The sequence below is a fragment of the Arvicanthis niloticus genome, chromosome 5 (assembly GCF_011762505.2).
Source record: "Arvicanthis niloticus isolate mArvNil1 chromosome 5, mArvNil1.pat.X, whole genome shotgun sequence".
Taxonomy (NCBI): domain Eukaryota; kingdom Metazoa; phylum Chordata; class Mammalia; order Rodentia; family Muridae; genus Arvicanthis; species Arvicanthis niloticus.
The window spans coordinates 5,596,540-5,622,648 of record NC_047662.1 but is presented as its reverse complement, the minus strand read 5'-3'; the positions used below and the strand labels follow the sequence as shown (position 1 = coordinate 5,622,648).

At 48.9% G+C, this 26,109-nt stretch overlaps 1 long non-coding RNA gene across 1 annotated transcript; it reads left to right on the top strand.

The window, feature by feature from the left end:
* Positions 1–14,448: 14,448 nt before the first annotated feature.
* LOC143442273 (uncharacterized) lies at positions 14,449–24,914 on the top strand. Its single transcript, XR_013110308.1, has 4 exons — positions 14,449–14,783; positions 19,668–19,787; positions 22,881–22,922; positions 24,403–24,914. It is a non-coding gene; the product is annotated as an uncharacterized LOC143442273 (long non-coding RNA).
* The last annotated feature ends 1,195 nt before the right edge of the window (positions 24,915–26,109 follow it).

The window sequence follows — 26,109 nt, the reverse complement described above, 5'->3', positions numbered from 1 at the left end:
TTTCATGAGCTCCCACAGCAGGGGACCAGCCTTTCCCTCCTCCACAGTCCGCCTGGCTCCTGCTTGTCTTGTGACATCTTTTTGAACTTACAAGACATCTCTGTTTTTACCCCACAGTGGTCAATGTCGCTTTTATTTTTAAACGAATGTAATCATCTATGAAGTCAAGTAGTAAAAAACCCAAAGTGTGACATCACGGAAAAGTGATGCTTCCCCGGTCCTCTCCCTGACTTCTCTCCTCTAGTTCTCTCCCCGAGTCATCTCCCGGAGTCATCGCTGGAGTTGTCTCCCTGAGTTATCTCCCCCAGACCTCTCCCCCAGTGCTCTTCCCAGACCTATCACAGTGAGCACAAACCATACTAGGTTTTGAGACACAGGTTACAATAGTCATGTCATTCCCATGTAAGGGTCCTCTTTGTTCTATATGTGGACTTTGAATGGAGGCACCCAACTGTAAAGTTTCTCAGAGCAGTACTCAGTGGCTGTACATGTGGTTTGGTTGGGGGGCCACTCGTCTGGCATGCAAGACGCTCTGGGTTTGATCCCCAGTACTGCCTAAAACTAGGCAAGGTGGTGCACACTTGCAATCCCAAGTACTCGGGCGGTAGACAGGGGGATCAGAAGTTCAAGGTCTCACTGGCCTTAGGGGAGTCTAAAGCCGGCATGGGATATGTGACCCTGTCTCCAAATAGCCAGCCAGCCAGCAAGCAAACAGCAAACAGTACATGATTGCTTTGCAAGCTTGTTGAAATCTACAGCTACCACGATGGCGCAATGATCACGAACTTCCAAACCATCTTCCATCTCTCAAACCTCAGCTCACTCCTTCCCTGCTCAGTGGTGGCAGAAGCTCTGTTTCTGACGGTGAAAAAGGAAACTCTCTCCCAGCAGACTCCACGAACTGCCTGAGTTGCCCAACAGATCTTGTACTGCCATTCTTCTGTCTCTCCCTCCTTCCCCCTACCCAAGGCTGAGCTCTCCACCATGCGGCCCATGGCATCTTTCTTCTTGGAGATGTCCCTCTATCAGGGCTTCTTCCTCTTGTGTCTTTGGTATCTCTTGTTGCTTCTTCCTCTGCTCTGGATCATGCTGGTGACATCCCTGGTGACACCCCTGGCTTGGCTTGCCTCTTGTTTGTGGTGGCCACTGCTGTTGGTTTGTTTCTCAGACACCTCCCTTCTCTCTTTTGGAGATGACCCCTCCTTTGTTTTAGGGGCCACACCTGACAACTGCACAGCCAGCCTCTCTCAGACCATCTCAGCATTCTCAGTGGCAGTCATGGCTTTCAGCTCTGGTCTGTGGGTTTGACTGGAGTGATGTGGTCAGCTCTCAGGATACAGCCTTCTGAGAAACTTCTGGCTTTGGCTATTTCCCTCCTTTCCTCCCTCCATCCCTCTCTCCCTCCCTCCATCCCTCCCTCCTTTCCTCCTTCCTTGCTTCCCTCCCTTCCTCCCTCCATCCTTCCCTCCATCCCTCCCTTCCTCCCTGCCTCCCTCCATTCCTTCTCTCTCTCCCTCCCTCCCTCCCTCCATCCTTCCCTTCCTCCCTTCCTCCCTCCATCCCTCCATCCCTCCCTCCCTCCCTCCCTCTCTCCCTCCCTCCTTGTGAATGAATGTGGTTGAATATTTTCCTCAGACATTCTCTACCTTACATGGAGCCCAGAGCTTGCTGATTTGACTGGTCTAACCACCCAGCTTGCCTCAGGATCCTGTCTCTGCCTCCTGTGTGTCGGGTTACAGATGGCCCCCATGCCCACCCAGCATTTCGGTGGGTGCTGGGTTCCAAACTCTACTCCTCCAGCTTGCTCAGCAAGAGCTTTATCTCCCGAGCCTTCTCAGCCCTTCCTTCCCTTCCCTGCAATTGGATGTGTGTGCGTGTGAGAGTGCCGGCTGGCTCTGGCCATCATATCCTTGTGAGCAATGGAGAGACTCACAGGAGGAGGCTGTCGGATGAGCTCGTGGATCAGAGTCACCAATCGCGATGCCCGTGCTGTAGTTTGAATCTGAAATGTTTCCCAGAAGCCTCTATGCAGTAGGCTTTGTCTGAGTTTGGAACATTTAGGAGGCTACGGAAGCTTCTGAGGTGGAGGTTAATGGGAGGAGCACGAGTCACTACGTATGTCTGCAGCTTAAAATATATATTTAAAGCCGGGCAGTGGTGGCGCACGCCTTTAATCCCAGCACTTGGGAGGCAGAGGCAAGTAGATCTCTGTGAGTTCGAGGCTAGCCTGGTCTACAGAGTTATAGAACAGCTGGGGCTGCACAGAGAAACCCTGTCTTGACGGCAAGCAAAAACCAAAACAAAAGATGTATTTTAAAAAACATTTTATTTTGTGTGTACAGATGTTTTGTCCACATGTATTTATGTACTGCATGTGTGTCTGGTTCCTGCAGAGGTTAGAAGAGGCATCCCCAGAAACTGGAGTCAAAAGATGCTCTAAACTGCTGAGCCGTTTCTTCAGCCCCATTGAAGAGAACACCGGTAGCTCAGCCTCTTCCTGTGTGTCTCTGTGGCTTCTTGGCGGCCATGATGTGAGCAGCCTCACCAACGCACACTCCCATCGTGACCTGGCCACAGGCCACCGGACACAGAGCCAATCAGCTGTTAGGTTGGAAGCCCTGAAACTGTTGGCTAAAGCAAACCTTCTGTCCTTCGAAGTTGATTGGCTCAGGTGCTTTGCCACAGCACGGAACACTGGCTGGGAGAGCCCCATGGATGTGTGCACACTTCTACTCATGGGCAAGAGGCTGGCACCCTTGCACTTTGCCAAGTCACTGTGAGCCAGTCAGTCTGTGAAAGCAGTGGCCAGGTGTTGGTGAATGTAAATTAGCATGTCCACCATGGAAACGCCTCAAAAAATTCAGATAACTACGCAACTTGGCCACCTACTATGGTGGGTACCCAAAGCAACGACATTGCTCTGTCAAAATGGTTGCTGTCCACTGGGCACCCCAGGGACAATACATTTTTAAAAAAGAAGTATGTATGTATGTATGTATGTATGTATACATATATATTTAAAAATACTTATTTATTTATTTATTTTATGTATGTGAGTACACTGTAGCTGTCTTCAGACACACCAGAAGAGGGCATCAGATCCCATTACAGATGGTTGTGAGCCACCATGTGGTTGCTGGGAATTGAACTCAGGACCTCTGGAAGAGCAGTCAGTGCTCTTAACCATTGAGCCATCTCTCCAACCAACAGGAACAATACTTTAAACCTACAAACAACCCAAGGGATTTCGGATATATACTATAGAGAAATCCCCCCCCCCATATACATATACTATAATATAAAAATATTTCTCTCTATATATAATTTATATAAATATATATTTCTCTAATATATAATATATAATAATATATAATAAAAGATAATATACATATAACATATATAGAGAAAGTATACATTATATAATATGTTTATATATTATAGGTACATATTATAGATAAAATAGGACAGAGCTTTTGATGATGTCAAAAGCAAAATTACAGAACTCAGTTTAAAAACTTTACGGTAGTGGCTGGGAATATAGCTTATGGGTAGAGAGCTTTCTTGGAGAGTATAAGGCCTTGGGGTCCAGCTCAACAGCAGGGGAAAAATGGCAGTAAAGATACATTCTGAGACCCACGCTGTCCCCTGCCTCCTCCAACCACACGCACAGGCCTTCACTCGCACGGTGTATCGGCCGTAACATATCCATGCCGTCTAAATGTGACCCCTTCCAGGCACTTGCCTCATTCGCACTTAGTGCAGCTGGCCGGAAGTGCAGCTGGCCTTTCATTTCAAAGAGAAGATTTAGAATATCTTAGACATGCTGGTAAATCATGGATAGATGTGAAGCTTTGATTTTGTCCACTCGTACCCCGCCCCTGTGTGTGTGTGTGTGTGTGTACCATGGTGCATACGTGGAGGTCAGAGGACAACTTACAGGAGTCAGTTCTCTCCTTCTCCCAAGCAGGGCCCAGGCAGAACCTCAGGCTTGGGGGGTGGGGTGGGGTGGGAACACATTAACTGCTGAACCATCTTACTGACCCAACGCTGGGGGAAAGTTTTGATTGACATATGCAATTATGCGTATGCCTTGTGACATATGACACACATGCACGACATGACGGTGATTAGCACGTCCATCCCCAGTGGCTTCACTTTGGGAAAGGGTTCACTGCTACATGCTCATACCTCTCCTTCAGTCCTCAGTGGGCTCAAGACCAGCAGCCCTGGAAGCGCAGTATCCAAGGCCCACACTGCTGACCTGCCTGCCCATGTAGAGCAAAAGAAAGGACAACCCATTGACAAGAGCCATCAGTTTAGTGACTTTATATCCACAGCTGTAAAATATGTCCGCTCTATGCTCACAGGCCTTTGAGAAGCTTGGAATTGTTTCTTTTTCTTTTCTTTTTCTTTTTCTTTTTTTTTTTTTTTTTTTTTTTTTTTTGTCCACCGACTTTGAACGGACATAATGAAGTTGGAAACTAAAAAGAATTACCGCCTGGGCAGCTTTTCCCAGTTCTCCGTGTTCCTGTTTCCTGGTGGCAATGACATTTGTTTACCTTGAAAATGGAAGAGGACACTTTTATGGGCCCCATCTCCATGGAGCTCGGCAGTTTTCCTCACACAGCTCGGCACAAGGCTTTTCCCACCGGACCTGGTGAATGAGGCCCCTGCATACAGGAGCCATAACCGATGGGGCACAGGGAGGAGCTGGATTTATTCCTGCCCTACTTCTCTGCAGAAGGGACCAGCCCAGAGGAAGTGCCTTGAGTCCCCCCCCCCGCCCCCCCACATCCCTCCCAACCCACAGCATGCGGTCTGGGTTTCAAGGGTAGGCCTTGGCTTTGGGGACAGTGACTTCTGTTTTTCTTTGTTGCTGTGCGTCTGTGTGTGCAACAGTGCACACATGCATGAGGAGGGCAGAAGACAACTTTAGTGTCCTTCCTCTGATGCTGTCTGTCTAGGTTTCCGAGACAGGGTTTTATTGGTCTGGGACTCACCAATTAGACTAACTCAGGTCCTGATTTTACATGGAAGGAATTTACCAACTAAGCAATCTCCCTAAACCCTAGTATCTGATTCTTTGTTGTTTTTGATAGGATCCCAATGTGTAGCCCTGGTTGGTCTGGAACTTGCTATATAGACTGGACTGGCCCTGAGAGCAGAGAGATCCAACTGCCTCTGCCTCCTGAGTGCTAGCATTAAAGGCATCCACCATGCCTGGATCAACGTCTAATTCTTAGTCTGTGAAGATAATAAGCTGTCGCCCTCTGGGAAAGGTTCAAGTTTCTAATTAACGGTTGAACATTTTCCATGTCGCGTGTTCTTATTGCAAACAATAATGCTGTTGAAGGAACAGGGAGAGCTTCAGGCTCCCCCAGGAAACCTCGATACCAACATTACACTACTACCCGCTACTCCCCTGCCTCAGAGACTCAGTAAATGGTTCCCACCATCATATGTCTGGCTAAAGGACATCAGGCCCAGATCTTGGCTTAACAGCAGAGGGGGTTTATGGAAAGGGGGAATTCCAAGGTGTTCATTTTCAAGATGATGATATGTATTGGAAATTAGGGTATGGTAGGGTGTATGGCAGGGTGTATAGTAGGGTGAATGGTACGGTGCACTGTAGGGTGCCACGTGGGACATATGATTCTTTCAAAGGCTAAGAGACTCTGGCTTCTAAAACAGATGGTTCCTGGGGGAACAGGACCATCTAACGCATGTAAATGCTAAGCCATGGTGGTAATATTTCTTAAAAGAGTGACAAGCCACCTACTTTGTAAGCACGAAGCAGACAATCCCTCTCTCTGCACATCCCACTACCCCCGGCTGGGCAGCACACCATAATTCTTCTCATTGGAGGTTTTTAAATGTTGTGGGAATAAAGGTTTAGGAAGGTTGGAAAGAAAGCCAAATGGCTTTTATCTGATTAGCCTGGGCAATGGTAGAGGAGCACCCCACACCACCCCCAGAAGAAAAGCCACTGTCAGACGGAGCCGCGGGAAGAACCTGCATAGCAACCGGATCCCAAACTGTTCCAGGATGTCCCAGAAGCTGAGGGAGGGAGAGTTGGTGGAAATGAAGGTGGGCGAGGAGAGGGGGAGGGGCATGAGCTTTAGATCTGTTGAGGGGCTGGGGATGTGCTCCCTTGGGAGTGAGCCTATTTAACATACCAAAATGGACCTGGCCGCCAGGTTCTCCCAGCATTCCTCAGTCCCTACCTGTTCCGGGTATGGCTGGCATTTCCCACCCCCGCCTGAATTTTCCAGCCTGGGGCTGGGCTGCCCTTACCCGAGGGTCTTCCCTATGTGATCCAGACAGTCTGATTACTACCCTCTCTGCCTCGTTTGCTCCTTTGTCTCCTGGCTGCTGGACTTGGCTCCCCTTCCCCTCCCCTCCCCCCTCCCCACATGCCTCAGGGTCTTGACCACTCTGGACTCTCGCAGATGTGTCTGCTTCTGGCTATGCTCTCCCAGGTGTCTATAATAAACTTTCCCCTCCACCATACCTAGGAGCAGTCACCTCTTTACCCTTTCTATCTTCCTTCCTTCCTTCCTTCCTTCCTTCCTTCCTTCCTTCCTTCCTTCCTTCCCCCCACCCCCCCGTCCATTTCTTTCCTTCTTTTTTTCGTTTCATTAAGGTTTGATGCCCAGTCGGTTCTTGCTTTCTGCCTGTGCTTCCCAGGGACTGAGCTGGAGTTGGTGGGGCTTGGGGCCCTTGACCTGCCGATCCACCTCAGTGGGGCCATGTTGGGTTGTTTCTTTGTTCATTTGTTTGTTTATTTTGGAGACAGTGTCTCCCTATGTAGACCTGGCTGGCCTGGAGCTCACTGTGCAGGCCACGGTGGCCTCAAATGTTGACTCCTTGCAGCCTGCAGGTCCAGGTGAGAGGGTGAGAGGTCCTGGTCCTGCCAGGTCTCTCCAAGGCTGAGCGGGATGGTGAGTGTTGATGGTGAGGGAGACTTGTAGAGCAGGAATTCAACTTTAATGTAACAACCTCTTGTTTATATAAACTCGGAGCATAGGGAGGAGGAGTTTTGGTGGGGTGAGATGATGTAGTCGGCGGGGAGTGCTAGAGAGTGCAAGTGTGCACACTGCCGCTCCAGAAACAATGTATGTCGTCACTCTCTGTAGCAGCCAGAGGACCGGCTTTGTGGCATCAACTGTACCCATTTTCATGGCGGTTCTGGGAATTGAACTCAGGTTTAAGTCCCTCAAGCTTTCAAGGCAAGAGCCTGTACCTGCTGAGGCACCTTGCCAGCCCCACATTTACGGGTAATTATGAGCTAAGAAACAGGGACCTCCCAGGCACAGGCAAGATCAAAAGCCTTCACTTATGAAGCAAGCGTCACTCGTTTCATAGCACACACGCTCAGGAAACGCTAGCATCAGTGTTCACTGAGAGCGCAGGCCTGAGGTCTGTGACATCAGAGTGGTACCAGACTCACACAGACTGAACTGCCTCCATAAGATCCTGCTGTAAGGCATTTTTAAGTCAGTGATTAATGAGGGAGGGCCCAGTCCATTGTGGGTGGAGCCATCCCTAGGCTGGTGGTCCTGGTGCTATAAGAAAGCAGGCAGAGCAGTAAGCAGCACCCCTCCACGGTTGTCTCCAGGTTTCTGTTTGAGTTCCTGTCCTGACTTCCTTCAATGATGAACAGCAATGTGGAAGTGTAAGCTGAATTAACCCTTTTCCCCCCAACTTGCTCTTTGGTTATGGTGTTTCATCATAGTAATAGCAACCCTAACTAAGACAGATAGACAGGTGGAAATACAGACTTACTGTCAAGAGAACAGTGCAGAATCCAAGCTTGCTGTGGGAGTGGGTCTGCTGTAGTCCCATGGAAACTTCCAGCCTGGATTGAGAGAACCTGAAGGAACCTTGCGAAACACTGGCTTTAATCTCCTCATTTTCTAAATGAGAAAACCAGGTCCACAGGAGGGAAGTGATTCATCTGACAGCCTGGCTGCTGACCGCGCGGCGCGGTTGGAATGGGGCTCTAAGATCTTCATTCCTATTGAGTAAGTCCCAGGAGAGTCATTTCAAACACGATGGAGAAGGCTGGGATTTTTGCAGTGAGCATGCACCCTCCCAACAAGGTGACAAGGCATGAAAGCAGCTGGCCAGGGTGGGAATTCTCCAGTCCTTCTGGCCTTGGTGGCCTTGTGCCATCCTATGAATGGGCTAGCTCAATAGGTCATGATATCCAGAGGGTCCTAAAACAGAACAAGGATTTGAAGCAAAGCTGCAAATATTTCTCTATTTTTGTATACAGAGGAGGGTACCATATGCTTCTCAGTCTCTCTCTCTCTGTGTGTGTGTGTGTGTGTGTGTGTGTGTGTGTGTGTGTGTGTGCATGTGTGCGTGCACACACACACGTGCACTTGGGCTGGACATCAGGGCCTTGAACTTGCCAGGTACCAAACCATTAAGTCATAACTTTTGCCCACCAAACTTTTTTCTTTTTGGAGACAAGATCTCACAGTGTAACCCAGGCTGGCCTCGGAGCCTCCTCCTGTCCCAGCCCCCTCAGTTTTCACTTTAGGATATCAAGAAAATATTCTAGAGAAGAAGCATTAACGTGTTCAGGGGACAGCTAGATGCTCACAGGCTGATGGTGCTTTCACCAAGCCTGGACTTGAATTTGGTCCATGTGGTGGACGGAGAGGACTGACTCCTGTAAGTTCTTCTCTGCTGCATGCATGGTGTGCATATACACCACACACACACACACACACATGTACATACACACACACATGTACACATGCATGTACACACATATGTACACACGCATGTACACACACGTACACACATGTACACATGCATGTACACACACATATGTACACACGCATGTACACACACGTACACACATGTACACACACATACACACACACACACACACACACACACACACTTAGAAACCTAACAAAAACTTTAAAAAGAATAGTAGCCCAGGAAGGGATGGCTGGTTTGGGGGATAGGAGTAAAAGGTTGATACTTTCTTTGCTGTAGCTGGGAAAGAAGATAGCGGAGGCAGGGACAGGGTGGGGTTGTGGGAACAGGACTAATCTCTGTAGGGAGTTCTCATTCGTTAGGTAAATTTTTATCAAACATCACTTGGCCCAGGCATCCGTGACTGTTTGGGTCCACTGGTGACATTCTTGTGCGGTTCACTGGTTATTGGTATTAGTATGAATTTGCTTAACAAATTTTGGGAAATGGTTGGAAAGATTTCCACATAAGGTTTGGAAGGACACATTTCAAACCTGGCAGGGCGCTGGACGGATGGAGGGCTGGGGCTGGTCTTGGCTGCTGTATGGGTTCTTCTTTTTCCACCCTCCGTTCCTCTGGTTTCCCCTCCTAACACAAGACAGGAGAGAGAGAAGGATAGAGAGGAAGAGATCCCTGAGTCTAACGTCTTTGACCACAGCTACCGACACACCACAACCAAACCTCCCTAAATAACCACACTCTCAGGGCCCTGGCATTTATGTAACCTATGAAAAGTTCCCAGAATTCCAAGCATCACACAGCTGCAGACATTACCCACACCTGGCGGAACCACGCCTCTGCTAGAGCATGAGGCAAATCAAGGTCAGCTGCTGCTGAGTCTGAAGCAGCCCCCGAATTCCCGGGATTAAAACGAAAGCACATTCTTATAATATGTCTGTGTTTTAAGAAGAAACCAAAATTCTGGAATTCTCAAAAATGTCACCACAGAGGGCTGGTGATTCTATGCATCAGAGAGGTGGTGACATTCTCAGTACCCACTACACATATGACAGCAATTCCAATAGAAAAAGCAGAAACACCCATAGGTCAAATTAAATGCGAAAACAGGTTCATATCGCAGTATGACAGTGTGCAGTTGGTGAAAGTCAGCTTTCAGAATCGGTACTGTGGGAGAAGACCCTAAAGCAAGCAAGGTAATGAGGATGTCCAGAAAGTTCAAGGTCATCGCCTACTACTTGGTTTGAAGCCAGCAGGGAATTCATGAGATTCTGTCCCAAGGAATGAATGAATGAACAAATGAATGAATGAATTAAAAATAGATCCAGCTAAACCCACATGAGATATGTGATATTTGAGGGTACACGTGTAAATCACTTTTTTTTCAAATCATACTTTTAAGCTGGTTTGTCGATGGCAGCCCCCTGTCTCTGAGCTAGTTTACCTAACTGGAGATTTGTGTGCCCAATGTTCTGACATCCATCCTTGGGACCACTTCCCAGAGGTGGGAAATGATGAGCCAGGTGGGTGTTATTATATAACAACCCTCTGTGGGACTTGTGAACTAGTTAGTGTGATACTGAACTTGTTTGTGTGAGGCTATGAACTAGTTAGTGTGAGACTATGAACAAGTTAGTGACTTGTGAACTAGTTAGTGTGAGACTGTAAACTAGTTAGTGTGAGACTTGTGAAGTTAGTGAACTAGTTAGTGTGACTGTGAATTAGTGTGCAACTGTGAACTAGTTAGCATGCAATTGTGAACTGGTTAGTGTGTGATTGTGAAATAGTGTGTGATTATGAACTGGTTAATGTGTGATTGTGAATTAGTTAGTGTGTGATTGTGAGCTGGTTAGTGTGTGATTGTGAACTGGTTAGTGTGTGATTGTGAGCTGGTTAGTGTGTGATTGTGAGCTGGTTAGTGTGTGATTGTGAACTAGTTAGCGTGTGATTGTGAACTAGTTAGTGTGTGACTATGAACTAGTTAGCCTGTGACTGTGAGCTAAAAGTGGAGCATGGCACATGGCTAGGAGACTGGCTAGAGGCAGCTGAGCCAGGGTGCCTCTCACATCCAGACTTCATAAAAATGAAGGCGACTTCTGTGTGAGTACCAACCCCCAACATCTTTAATTATTTGCTGACAACATCAGAAACGCAACCCAACGCAAGCAGAAGGCCCGGGTGGAGACACGCACACCTGAGGCCCTGCGACTGCAGCAACTTTCTCTTTCATAACTATTTCTAGCAAGCACCTCGCATTCTCCCTGCAGAAATGAGGAATGCAGGTGCCAGGTGATTTATTTGTACAGTGTCCTCTGCCTCTATTCCCAGAAGAAGGGACAGGGGACAGGACACTCTGTCAGATAAACAGTTGCCCAAGGTCTTGGGCAAGAGAAACTGGGACAGGAAGCAGACTGTGGCGTCTGCCCCAGGTAAGTGCCTAATAAAGTAAACACCCTTGGACAATGAGTTCCTGTCTTCCACGTGAGAAGTGTTTACACCCGAGCAAGCTGTGTTGGAGAGCCTTTCTCTGTGTGAACATTGACCTTTGCAGGCAAAACACGGGGCTCATTTCTTAGGTGAGGTAATTAATTTTATTGGCTGGGCTGGGAACAACAGAAATTGTTGTTTTTGCCATTGTAGAAGAAGTGATTCAGCAGCTCTCGACAACATTCAGGCTCTGGGTCAACTTCTGATCTGGAAAACCCACACCGGGAATGGCAGCTTTAGGAAGATGAGAGCCCCGGGGATTTATGACAAGCGAACTCAGCTGCTCCTGATGTGGGAGGAGAGACAGATCCCACTGCGGGTTGATGAACAGCTTTTGTTTCTCCTGAGGATGCCAAGGCATTTCCAGGGTGTTGATTTAACAGAGCCCCCACCTTCTGTTACCTACTATGCTGTGCTGACACATCGACCAAAGATGTAGTAGGGAAGACTGTTTGCTCCCGTGAACAAGGTCAACCCCTCTGTAGTGTTGGACCCCCCCTGGACCCGTCACTTCCTCTCATGTGTCCCCCAGTGTATTAAAGACACGACGGCCTTCCCTCAACTTTATATTTTTAAGGTTTCATTTGGGCTCATGGTTTAGAGAGACACAGCCCCTCATGGCTGGAAGTCCTGGTAGCTTGTGGCTCTCTGCCTGGGCCCATCTTATGTCCTGGTAGAACAGTACTAGAAAGCCTGTGGAGATTCTACCACACTGGTTCTTCTGTATTCTCAACCCCAGGGCTGCGATGTTACTCAGCAGGCAGAGCCTTTGCCTGGCACAGTACAAATGCCTGGCCTCTATACTTAGCACAGTGTTAATTGTGTGGCATGTATCTGTAGCCCCAGCATCGGGGGGGGGGGGGAGCAGGAGAATCAGAAGTCCAAGGTCATAACAAGTTCCAAGCCAGACTAGGCTATGTGAGTCAGTCTCTGTCTCTCTGTCTCTCTCCCCCCCTCCTTCCCCCACCTCTCTCTCTCTCTCTCTCTCTCTCTCTCTCTCTCTCTCTCTCTCTGTCACACACACACACACACACACACACACACACACACACACACACACGTATTTACGTTCTAGCTCCACATGCATCTTGCTGGCTCTGGATCTGTTCCCCAAGAGCCTGGACCCTCTTTTGCTTCACAAAATGCATGTCTGCATCCTTGAAGGACCTGGCTTCCCTATTCTACTGTTTTCACTGCGCTTTTGATACCTCCTCTTTTGAAAACTTTTCTAGAGGATTATGGGAAGAAATACCTATGCATTTGCGGGTCTAGCATAGGGGCAAATTGCTCTGGGTTTGGTCCCCTGCACCAGGTAAAACCAAGGGAGCCTCTATATCCTCATGAATATGCTAACTAATGCATAAATATTCATAAAGCACTTTAAAAATCCACAACACAGAACCCACTGTGCTGTGTGTGTACTCCTGCTCTCTTACAGCCCACATTGGTGTCTCTTTGGATGACATGTCTTGCTGTGTTGGACAAACTCTGCTTAAACTATGTATTATAGCTGAATTCTTTCCTTAAAGAAGGTAAGAACTGAGCCTGGAGAGGTGGCTCGGTGGAGGCAGTAACTTGCTAGGCTAGGCTCAGAGATCGGATGCTTAGCACCCTTGTAAACGCCGGCGGACATATTGGCTCACCAACAACTCCGGCACTCAGAAGGCGGAGATGGGGGTCCCTGGATCAGAGTGGGTAATTTGACTGGTTGTATCAACAGGTTCTGCGTTCCAATGTGCGACCCTGTCTCAGTGAATACAGTGGTGAATGACAGACTCCTGATATCAGTGTTGGGCTCCTACATGCACACACATCCATGTGCCCACATGTAGGTGAACATGGACACCTGGGCTGAGTGTGCCTCTCTGTGTGCTCTCCTCAGCTAAGAGAGTCCTAGTCTTCAATGCATGACTGCTTTGCATCTAGGCCTGCAGGGCCCAGAAGCCCACAACCTTACACAGGTCATTAGACGGGAGAGCGGTTTCATCTTCTGTGAGATTAACAAGCTGGCTGGGGTGTTCTGAGCGTCCGTCTGAGACTGCAGCTATGAGGTATCTGTTTCTACCTCACTGATGTCTGCTAGAATCCAGACCAGACTGCTGCTCAGTCCACATCCAACTGCAGGAGCATCTCTCTAGGGAAAACGGCAAGGCCCCCACCCAGAGCTTGTCTCGGATGCTTTGAGCTCCTAACAGATGCCTGGACCCCAGGAAAATGACACGTGCCTGTCTCCCTTCCCCAGTGAGCTGAAGACTTCTGTCTGCCAGACTCCAGAGAGCAACATGTCCCCCACACTATGACAGGTACATCTCAATTAGACATGCCTCTCCTTGCTTCCACACAACCATGGGGTCACTTCTTACCACCCCAAATCCTCTCCCTTTTCCCTGCTGCCCAGGACTTGGAGACAGCTTTGAGTCCAGGAAACCTCCCCCTTCCCTGCGAGACCTATACAAAGGGACCCTACCTGCTTCCTGGGCTAGAACTTGCCTCAGAGGCTCTGCCATGCTTCTGTCTGTCTGTCTGTCTGTCTGTCTGTCTGTCTATGGCATTAATGACTCTCCTATTAAATCTTGTGCTCCCCAAATCAATCTATTTCAATGTCCTCCACGAACCCCAAACCTTTCAATTTCATACACCAGTCTCTTCCTTCTGGGGAAAGACAGAAAAAGAAAGTTACTGTTGACTAGCGAAGAGCTAGAGTGAGCTTTAAGCTCGCTCCTTGGTGAGAGCTTGCTAGCCCTGGGTAAGGCTCAGTGGTAGAGCAAACGCCTCTTATCCACGAGTTTTGGCTCCATCAGACCACACAAACAAAACCGAAGCTATTTCTAGTGTTTGCACATGTGGTTCACAGCCTAGGCCTGTTTTGAGAATATGGATAGAATTTTCCTAAGCAGGGGCTTTTGGGGGATCCAGGTGGGCAGGAATCACACTAATGCCTCCAGGGTGATAAAACTGAAGTAACTCCTAAAGCTTACTTTGTGAGTTCAAGGCCAGCCTGGTCTATATAGTGAGTGCCAGGCCAGTGAGGGATATACAGATTTTTAGACCCTTTCTCACAAAAAACCCAACCCTTATTTATATAAAATCTCAGTCTAGACTTGGCACTTTGTCTGAAGGAGCACAGCAATCATTAACTTTTATTGTGGCTATATCAGGCTTTATTACCAAATAATGAAATAATTTGCTGACTCCCCATCGGCTCTTAGCCATTGGCCGGATACTGCTGGCCTCTAGATTTTCACAGAATGTTACCCCCACTGCTTTCCTGTTGTGACGCCCAGGGAAAGGCCATAAAATTGATATCTAGTCCCAAATGACTCTCATAGTTGGAAACAAACCTGCTGGCTCGCAGGACAATCAGAGCTACTGTTGGAACGTTTAGTTTGGCAGAAGGAAGATATTCCAAAGAGACACTTGTCCCTCCCTTCAGCTATCAGACCTCAAGGAACTGGAATTTCCCCAGCCATGATGGGAGAGGAAGTGCTGACACTTGGTGCCAGCCAGGAGTGGATCCTGGAAAGAGATTTAACAGAACACCTCACAGAGGAGACAAGGCTCAGGTGAGAATGGACAGGCCACAGCGTGACTAGGACCACTTAGTTATGCTTACATCTTGCCCTCTGCTTAGGCCTAAACCTTGTGTTAGGACCCATCCCATCAAACGCGGACTTGGTACAGGGTGGTTCCTGGACATCTTTGTTCTTCTGCCCACTGTGGTCACGTGGTTTTCACTGTTGTTTAACTATTGAAGGTGGGTGGCTAAGCCTACCTAGCTTTGGGGGCTGTCAGGACCCAGGCTCTGACTCTCGAGATGCAGGTAACCCTGTGTTCTATGAAGGCTCAGCTGGCATTCCCTTAGAGTGTGCCTCCCCTGGGCCTCCTGGGTTTACATTCTGTTTGTGGTTTTGTTTCTAATTACTGAAAGAGAAAGATCCATTCTTCAGCTAGCACACAACCTCCCCAGCCCCACCAGGTCAGTGTCTCGTTTCCTCACCTTTGTTACAGAGGGTCCATTCTCCTCTTAGGGGCAGAGCTACGTACCCACATAAGATCGCCTCAGGGACCCTGGGGTCTCTCTCTCTCTCTCTCTCTCTCTCTCTCTCTCTCTCTCTCTCTCTCTCTCACACACACACACACACACACACACTTGTGCAATGAGAGGGGCCTCAGATGTTACAGTTCATTGCTCGGGTCCCCCCAGGCTGTAGAGCAGTCCTTAAGTTTCCCATGGTCAGGGACGACTTCTGGCTTTGCCATGGGCTGACAGTTCCACACAGTGAACAGTCGCAGGACTATACCAGGCTACTGAAAATTGTTTTTAAAATAGGAAGCTTTTATTTTCAGCTCTTCATTGAAACACAATTCATATTCTGCATGGTTAGCGCGTTTATAGCGCAGAATTCTGTTTTTCCGTTTCATTAACTTTATTCTATGTGTGTTCTGCCTACATGTATGTATGTGTACCGCGTGCATGTCTGATGCTCACAGAGGTCAGAAGAGCATGTCAGATCCCCTGAACCTGGAGTCATAGACAGTTATGAGCTACCACGTAGGTCCTGGGAACTGAACCTGAGTCCTCGGAATGAGCAGCCAGTGCTCTTGACCACTGAGCTAATTCTCCAGCCCCACAGTTCTTTTTTAAAAATTATTATTATTTTAAAATTACATTTGTGTATGCATGAGTGTACGTGTGCATGTGTGTGCATGTGTGTATATGTGTGTGCAGGTGTGTACATGTGTATGTCAGGGGGTGTTGATCAGAAGACAACTTGAAGGAATCACTTCTCTTATTTCACCATATACGCAGACCTGGGGGATCAAACTCAGGTCATCAGGTTTGGGAGTGAATGCGTTTACCCATGAGTCACCGTGACAGGCCGATTGCACAATTCCATGCTTCTTGTGAGTGACCATCAGTACAACCATGTTTTTTAAACATCGAAAGAGAAAAATCCACCCTTCAGCCATCACTCTACCCAGCACCCATCCTCCCCAGCCCAGGGACTGTGCACGAGCCTGGCAAACACTCTAGTGCCCAGCCACACCCTCTGCCTGTATTATTCATAAAGAGGTTTAAAACGTAATCCCCGGTAATCCTAAACTCTTGGGAGGTGGAGACAGGGGAATCACGGGTTCAAGGCCAGCCTGGAGTCTCAAGGGAAGAAAAGCATGTGTTGAAGAGATGGCTGTATACATTTTGTACCTAGTAGCGTTCAATATCTTGTAAAGAGATTGGTACCTTCCATGTTGATCAGTGAAGTCAATGCCATGCCGCCAAAAGGATTAAAGCAGAAGCTCTCATCCTGAAGGCCACGACTCCATGGGAGGCTTCGAATCAGATATTTACGTTACGATTCATAACAGTAGCAAATTACTATTACAGAGTGGCAACAACAATGACTATGGTTGGGGTCAGCACAGCATGAGGAGCTGTGTTAAAGGGTCACAGCACTAGGAAGGTTGAGAGCCATTGCCTTAACAGATGCTTAAGACACCGGTAAACTTATCCTCTCTCTAGTCCAGAGGGAAGGGCAGATGGCCCAAACTGGTTATGATCACTTTGAAAGCAAGATGGGAGACTCAGGCACTTACCTTTCTGGACTTGGGGGCTTATTACACATTTATCAGAAATAAAGACGTGATGTTGGACCCGTCGTTCCTCTGGGCCCATTGTAGCCTCTGCAGACTTTGGACCTCACCGTTTATCTGGAGCACACTGACTCCTGCCCCTGCCCGTCTCCTGGGTGCCTGGTACCTCGGGCTCCTTCCTACTTCAAGGATGCCCTGGCTTTTGGACTTGGTTCCCTGGTATCTTGTTCTTCCTCTGAGCAACTTTCCAGATGCTGACCTTGTGGGTCCTGAACACACCTGTCTTCTCTTCCTAAAATAGCCCAATGTCTCTCAGCTCCCCAGCCCTGACCTTGGCCTTTTAGGCTGCACCATCGGCCACAGCCCGTGGAGCATACAGATTTCACTTCCGTGTGTATCATCTGCTCTGCAGTGAGGCAGGCCTCTGTGTGTGTACTCATGTGTGGTGGCCTGAGGTCAACATGGGTGTTGGGGATCAGTGCCAGGTCTCTGCTCTCCTGAGCAGACTAACACTATCATGGAGGGGTAGGTGGGTTCCTTGCCTTTGGTGGGCTTCCCAATAAGAAGGTACCTTTAAGCACTTTCCTCTCTCGAGCTTGAGTTCTCTTGTTTTTTTTCTGCCTTTCGCTGTGGGATGAAACAAGAAAGCCCTCAAGAGATGCTGGCCCCTCAGCCCCGGCCTTTCTGGCCCTTGGAATGGCAATAGAGACATTGCTGGGCACCCAGTCTTAAATATGCTGTTTGAACCACACAAAATATACCAAGATCAGGTTTCCCAAACTCCCAGGCGAAGGTCCCATGGCACGTGGTGGCCCACTCTCTTCCCTCTCCCAGCACCTTCAATCTCGGGCCCCTGAGCTGCCCCCAATAAACCCCCGTGTCTTCACTCTGCACTCCAAGTGTTCCACATCCTCTGGTTGGCTCAGGGTCTCCCGGTCTTCTCCCACCTTGCAGAAAGGGGAAATCTCTGTCTTTCCTCCACAGCTGTTACTGTGGCTCCCTCCAGAAAGGGCTGAGCTGTTCCTGGAAGTATGACTTGTCCACACTAGATGATGTCCATCAAGACGGCCTCTCTTCCCGGAGGGCGTGGCCTTCTTGGAGTATGACCCTTGAGGGCCACAGCAATAAAGTTTGTGATGGTACAGATGCCAGGGCAGATTTATTTCAAAGGTGGTGCCCAGGAGACATCACCTTTGAGCTGTTGGTCTTCACCAGCCTGTCCTGCCTCCCCCATTTCTCCCCCTCTGCTCTTCACTGGGCTCTGCCTTCCATTCTGGAAGCTTCCATTTCGTCCCCAGCCACCTGCTAGCTCGATTAGTTGTCTCACTCTCTGGACCTCACACTCAAAGGTTTCCCGATCAACTCTGTCCATCCGAGGCTGGGGGTGCATCTGTCTAACGTTCCGTGTTGCCAGTGCTCAGCTCAGGTCTGCACGCAGAAGTTCTCTGTGGTGCCCTGAAGATTTGACAAAGGTTAACAAAAGACCCTATGGCATCCCTTGGAAAGCGGGGCAGGGATGGGCAAAGAGGGGATCAGAGGAGATGTGAGCATCGGGTGCTGTTGTTGCACACCAGCCTTGGGTTTTGTTTGGCTTCTTTTGGCCCAGATGGGGGCTTTTCAGAAGGACCAATGAGCTGAGTGTCTGTCAGTTACTCAGGGGTCAGGCTTGTCACCTTCCTTATCAAAGGTTCTGCCAGCCAGCCAGGAGTACCAGGAAGTTCTTTAGATTAAAACAGATGTTTTTGCCTCTGGGAAGTGGATCAGGAAGTGACTACTCACTGAGTAATCTTTAAAGTCTGGAGATCCTGCGCTCTGTCTCTGATGCACTATCTCCAGTGGAGGAATTCCCCTCCTCCATACTGGTCCCTTGATTGACAGCTCCAGTGGCCCATAGCAAGGTCTGGAAGTGATATCTCCCCTGCACAAGGAGGGGCTACAGTTTGGATCTTAAATATCCCTAAAGATCCATGCGGCAAAGGCTTTGACCCCAGCGTGGTGCTATTGACACCTGAGGTTCTAAGGTCACTGAGGCAAACTTCTGAGAGGAAATGTGTTGCTTTCCTTCTTCTCTTAAAGAAAAGTATTTTAGATTTATTCTTTTATGTGTATGAGAGTTTTTGGCTACACGTATGGCTGTGTATCACATGTGTGTCTGGTGTCCTTGGAGATTCAAGGAGGGTGTCAGAGCCCCTGAACCTGGAAGCCACCATGTGGTCACTAGGAACCAAACTCAGGTCCCCTGCAAGAGCAGCAAGTGGCCTTAACCACTGAGCCATCCTTTCCTGCCCCTTCCCTTTTGAACAACTCTTTCATGTGCTCCCTGCTGTGATCCATGCCCTCACCAGAGGTCCACTGACCATGGTCTGAAACTTCTAGAACCATGAGCTAGGAAAACCCTTTTCTGTTTAGAAGTTGGCACTCTGGGCAGAGAAATGGCTCAGCAGGTGGGCGCCTTGCTGCTAAGCCTGAGCTGCCAGCCTGGAGTTTAATCCCTAGATCCCATGTGGTGGAAGGAATTGCTAGCTGCAGTTCTCTCCCATCTCCACACACAATTAATAAACAAATTCAGAAAAAGGTGGTTATTTCAGAGCTTTGTCACAGTGACAAAGCTGACACCACACAAGGACTCAAGGCCTCCATCCCTGACTGAACTTAGCCTGGTAGTTTTCTCTGTGGCTGTCCCCCGTGGTTGTCCCCTGTGGCTGCCCCCAGTGGCTGTCCTCCTGTGGCTGTCCCCCGTGGCCTGATGTGTTTCTCAGCCGCTGACTGCTCTTCCCTCTGATGGCAGGCATTTCAGGCTCCACCCTTAGAATTTCCCCTTCTTACTCACTTGTTTCTGTCTCCAACCCACATAGCACTTTCCTGAGAACGGCACCAAACCTGACACACATGCCTGGCCCCAGGCTTCTCCAGTGTCTCCCCCTGCAGGCCTGGCTGTCCACTGCACTTTCAGATTCCCACACAATCTGTGTCAGGTACGCATTTGCATATACTTTCATTGTCTGTCTCCTCACTAGAGTCCTTTTAATTTTTTAATATTTATTTATTATGTGATCATGTGTGTGTGTGTGTGTGTATGTACATGGCGTGATGGTGCATGTGTACCATGGTGCATATGTGGATGTCAGAAGACAATTTCTGAGAGTTGATTCTCCCCCTCTACCTTTATGCAGGTTCTGGGAACCAGACCCCTGTCACCAGGCTTGGTGGCAAGTGCCTTTACCCCTTCCCCCCTCTCCTTCTCTCCCTTCTGTGGCTATCTTTAGCTACTTTGTGTATTCTTCTCTCTTCCATCCTTCTCCACCCCTTTTTCTTCCACCCTTTCAACCCCTTTATACTAGGTAGGAGAGAAAAAACAATAGAGAGGAAAAGGAAGAGATTCCTGAATAAAGTCAGAGTCGGAAAGGGGCCGATGTCATCTGATTAGCGGGATTGAGTTTCTTCAGGCAAGTTTGATCTTTGCCATCAGGGTATTTAACGTTTTTCTCCTTGTTTCTTCTTTGTGCACAGCTACTTACTAAACCCCGACCAACAACAACCAACAACCCACACTTCCTCTTGGGGCCCTAGCATATGTATACGTATATGTATGTATATCTTCTAAAAAGTGTCCAGAATTCCAAATGTCACACAATTGCAGGAATTATTTGCAGCTGTCAGAATCACACCCCTGCTAGAGCACAAGGCAAATCATGGTCTGAAACAGCTCCATATCCCACACCTGGGATTAAAATGAAAACATATTCTTATATTATTTCTGTGTTTTTAAAAGAAACCAAAATTCCAACATTCTCCCTATATACTCCCTTCTTTCCTTCCTTCCTCTCCTCTTCCTCCTCCTTCTTCTTTGAAATTCTATGAGGGGTTCAAGGTTTGTCATTTTCCTGCTATGAGCTGCGTCTTCCTCTGCCTTTGCCTCTTTTTTACTCCATGCTTCTTTCCTACTCTTCCTCCTCCCCACTCCTCCTCCTCACTCTTCCTTCTCCTCATTCCTCCTCCTCACTCCTCCTCCCCACTCCTCCTCCTCCCCACTTCTCCTCCTCCCCACTTCTCCTCCTCCCCACTTCTCCTCCTCCCCACTCCTCCTCCTCCCTCCTCCTCTTCCTCACTCTTCCTCCTCCTCACTCCTCCTCCCCACTCCTCCTCCTCTTCCCCACTCCTCCTCCCCACTCCTCCTCCTCCCCACTCCTCTTCCTCACTCTTCCTCCTCCTCCCCACTCCTCCTCCTCCCCACTCTTCCTCCACCTCACTCCTCCTCTTCCCCACTCCTCCTCTTCCCCACTCCTCCTCCTCCCCACTCCTCCTCCTCCCCATTCCTCCTCCTCCCCATTCCTCCTCCCCACTCCTCCTCCTCCCCACTCCTCCTCCCTACTCTTCCTCCTATCCCCCTCATCAGTTCCAGCACTGCCAGTTCTGCCCCCACGCACTCCCTAAGTCACTTCCTCCGCCCATCACTCCTGCCTGGTCACCCCACCCTGTCACATTTCCGGACAACTCATCAACTCCCAATTTCACAGTTTCTACCTCAGCCCTGGATCTGCAAACATAGGTCTTGTTGACATTGGGAACCTCCCACTGGCCCTGCTGGACCCCGGATGAAGTCCAGCCTCTCCTTTTTTGGTTTCTCTAGTCATGGTCCTAACACTACCAAACCCTCCAATCTGGCTACAGGACCTGTAGTCTGCTCCTGAGGCAGCTTTGATGCTCCGGCCCTCTGCTGGGCAATGACTGTCCCATCTTAGCCTGGCCATCAAGAGCCAAACCTCAAGGTTCACTTAGGCCGGAAGGCGTGTAACTGACAGACACTGAGTGAAGCTGTCTCTAGTGGGAGGGTTCTGAGGCAAGCCTTATGCATAGGCAGGGCTCCTCACAATGCATCCAGACCGTCCTGGGTCCTGGTACTGCACCAGAGTTAGGGGACTTGTGAGCTAGGGTTGGGGGTGTGTGGCATTGGACTTTCTGGGGATCTATAATTAGTTTGAAATACAAAGTGTTTGTTTAGAAACAGAGTCTCAAGCCACCAGGTTGGCTCCAGACTGGCTTCTTACCTGAGGATGACTTTGAACCCCTGAGCGTTAGAATCACAGGTGTACACTAGCATACCTGGTTTACGTGATGCCGGGGACTGAACCCAGAACTTCCATAGGCTAGGCAAACACTCTACCAACCATGGCACCATCCCTCAAACACAAGGTTTTAAAGAGGAAAAAGAATGACCAGGGCTGCTCAAGCGAGGGAGCTGGTTACAGGGACAGGCCCAGGCCACCAGAGTACCACATGTACAGTCCAGTGCCCCGGGCAGCTGCCTGTAGTCTCCAATGACAGTCTTCCAACTGTCCCTGCCTGACATGTGCCTGTCCTGAACATCTCACCAGCCAGGCTTGGGTGTCAGCCACTCCCTGAGACCTATGGGCATGCCAGGACATCAGCGAGAGGCACAGAGCCCTCTTCTTTGAGGCCCAAGCTCCTGGCCCTGCCATTTTCCATTTGTTATAGCATCAGTTAATAATGACACTGTCCCTTCAGGTCAGGTGTGTGGGGATACAAGAGACCGGGTAAGAAGAACTCTATGCCCACTGAGTCCCACCTTGTCCTCCACACATCCTGCTCTGTGGGTCAGGCCGCTGTCTCACTCATCTGGGGCTGTCACAGGGCACCAAGATTGCCTATGGATAACCCCATGGAAAAGAGAAAAGCCACAGAGGGCAGGAATTCCCCTTGCTCTGACTCCATAGCTCCAGGCACTCTTGAACTTTGTATCTCAGCCTCCCCAAAGCCTTTAGCTGCCCTGATCCACTGAGCTCTCCTGGCATTTGCCCTGCATCTCTCCACAATTGGGAAGTATCTTTCCTTTGTGAGGAATTTGTCCTTTAAAATCTCAGTTCTTGAGGCATGGTGGCACATAACCTGAAATCTAGCACTCAGGAGGCTGAGGTAGGATTGTCACGAGTTTGAGACTATAATGAAAGAAACACCAAAAGCAACTAAGGACTCTAGCCTGTACCAAGTTGACATAAAACTGGCTATCACAAAGACTTCCTAAAAATAAGCAATTTCCTCTGTTTTAGCCTGAGATGGTGGCGCACGCCTGTAAGTCCAGCTCTTGAAAGGTAAGAGGATGGTGAGTTCAAGACCAGCCTGGACTGCATAATGAGGTGTGTGCATGTGTGTGTGTGCTTGTTTGTTTGTATGTGTTCTGTGGTGTGTAATGTTTGTGTGTGTGTTCTGTGGTGTATAGTCTTTGTGTGTATGTGTGTTCTGCGGTGTGTAGTGTTAGTGTGCATGTTCTGTGGTATGTAGTGTTTGTGTGTGTGTTCTGCTGTGTGTAGTGTTTCTGTGTGGTGTTCTGTGGTGTGTAGTGTTTGTGTGTTCTGTGATGTGTAGTGTTTGTGTGTGTGTGTTGTGGTGTGTAGTGTTTGTGTGTGTGTTCTGCTGTGTGTATTGTTTGTGTGTGTGTTCTGTGGTGTGTAGTGTTTGTGTGTGTTGTGTGTGTGTTGGCTTCCCACGTAATAGTCAGAGTCACCGCCTACTTTCTCTCTGTGGAGAGTCCTCTACATTTGTGGGACAGACTGAGCAGCCTGTTTAATCGCTCCTGTGGGACAGGTGCCTCCAGACCACGGATTGTGACGTCTTTTGAAATCTCTTAATCTAAACACTCAGGCTGTCTATGCTGTCCTTAGACACCAGGAGACCTGAGCCTAGAGCCACCATTTGCTAATCGCAGACTTCTGTCCTTTGTGCTTGGCTGCGTGGTGGCCATTCCCTGGAAGAAGCAGTGCTTTTGAGACTTTTGCTTCTAATAAAAACACAGGTTTTGTTAGACACCCCTGCGATCTAATTTCTACACAGTTGCCAAAAACCCAACCCAACCCAACCAAACCAAACCAAACCAAAAACCTAAAAACAGGAATCCCTTGCCCTCCACGCACCTCCTCCTGGGCACATTTCCACCATGAGCTCCTCCTTTCTCTACTTTGAAGCTGCTATTTCCTGTCTTCTCTGTGTCCCTGCCTTCTCCTCGTTCTCCTGGCAGCTTCCTTTCCCTTTCTCTCCTTCAGTCCCCTGGCCTTCCCCAGCCTCCCCTGAACTTCTTCCTGGGGTCAGAGGCATCTTTGAGCTGCTACATCACCTTCTTTCCTGCTTGGCTTCCTTCAACTCCAGGGCTACAGACCTAGATGTGACTCTTGTCCCTGCCACATCCCTATGCTCCAGAAGTACACTGAATGGAGGGGGGCTGTTCTGGTGGGCAGGATGCTCTGGGGGTGCTTCACTGCAGGCTCTGTCTGCATCCATCCGGGTACTTCCATCTGCAGGGGCAGAGCATCTCTGGGGACAGCAACATGGTCCTGTTCCCTTGTTATTGCTGCTGTCCCTCAGACTACACTTCTATGACATCTGCTTCATTACCAGACTCATTCCACAGCATCATGGGATCCAACTTCTGGACCACAGCATTAATCCTGTCTTTTGTCCAGCTCTCCTTGTGATGCTAAGCCCTTCTTGCCCCCCTCCTATATATTTCTGGGTTACTCCACCTTTTCCAGCAGCCTGGGTCATTCATGAGGTTCCCTCTCTACTGTGAAACATCAGGTGGAAGATTATTCGAAGCCGGTCCTTGGGAATGGCCTTCGTGCTCCTGGTCCACGTGCTCCACTCCTTTATTCTGGATCTTAAGACATACTGGATCCATGGGTCAGCATTCAAATACCCAACCGCCCACCAGACCAGCTTCTGTTCATCCTGTTATAGTACCAGGATTAGGAGATGCCACCTGCCAGCTTCCTCTAGCATTGGGTCCCAGCTAAACCATATTTCACGATGCCACAAGGATTGGTGGTCATGGGGAACAGCACCATCAGGTCAGAGGGGAACACAGTACATCTCCAGTTAATAGAGCTGACTGTCGCAAGCACCTAACCGCTGTGATTCTCTCCTTTGCCCAAAGGGTTTTCCATGCATTTCCCTGTTTCCTGTGGTATACAGTGTCCTGTCTGCCTTCCTTTCTGGTGTCTCTTTCCTTCCCCATCATGAGGTTTTTTTTGCTTTTATCTCCTTTAACCCTCTCTTAACATATTAATAACAAATAAAATTTTTGTGCCTTTTCTCTTGTTAGTGTGTCTTTTCTGAGTCCAGTTTATACGCCCTAAGTCACTGAACCTAAGAATGCAGAGGAAGTTTGTCTCCCAAGGCAGATACGCTGTGATTGGCTTTGAAGCCTCCTAAAAAAAGACGCCAAAGGACACCTCCTTACATCCCGGAGGACTGAAAAGTTTCAGTTTAGGGATTCAAGGAGGATACTGAGGTGGACTGTCCTTTAGGTAAGAGGTCTATTACAGGAATTGACAACATGAACAGACAGACAAGAGTTCACACCCTAAGGTAGAGAAGGGATCCCTTCTTATAGAAGGAAGGAGGAGATTTCATACCATGGGCTGGTGAGAAGTCCACAGCTCTGGCCTGCAGCCAGGTAGTCCTGATTCCTGAGTGATGGGGGAAGGGAGGACTCCACTCCAGGAAAGAAATGTGCCACCAGAGGATGTGGAGGACAGGAAGCATAATTAAAGCATCTTTGTTCTATGGTTGGGGACTGTGTCACCACTAGAAACACCCTAATGCCCAGGAGTCTGGCAACCCGAGGCCCGAAATCTTCCTTGTAGGAAGTCAGTATTGACCGCCATTTTCCTGGAGTTTGGGCTCCTGTGGGGCAGGCGGGGGGGGGGGGGGCTGTTACGGTTAGAAACTGAGACCCTTAGTAAGAAGCTTGTTGTTGCCTTTACAGTGGCCATAAGAAAGGCCACGTCAGGTGGGTGTGGGTCAAGCCACAGTCTGGTCTGATTCTCATGCTGTCTCACGCCTGTCTCAGCTCCATTCTCTCTTAGCTTTTACACCTCTGTCTGCTTGTATGGCTCTCATCCTAGACTTAAAAATCATGAGAACTGGGGGTGCCGCTCTCCTGGGTGTAGTAGTGTTTAGTATTTAGTGCTGTATTGCTGGACAGGTTCCACCTTCATGGAGGGCAAGGCCACTCCACCACATCGCTACAGCCCTAGCTCCTTGAGTAGCACAGAGACTCCAGACATTCCCTGAAGAAATTATTTCTGGACTGCTCCACACCCTCTGTGAGGGTTGGCTTTTATTGTCAACTCAACACAGTCTAGAATCTCCCAGAGAGTTCCAATGAGGGATTGTGTAGATCAGGTTAGCCCAACGGTGTGTCTAAGGGGATCCTCTTGATTATGTTCTGAGGGACCACTGTGGGCAGCGCCATTCCCTTGGGTTGTTTAAGAGTGAAAGAAG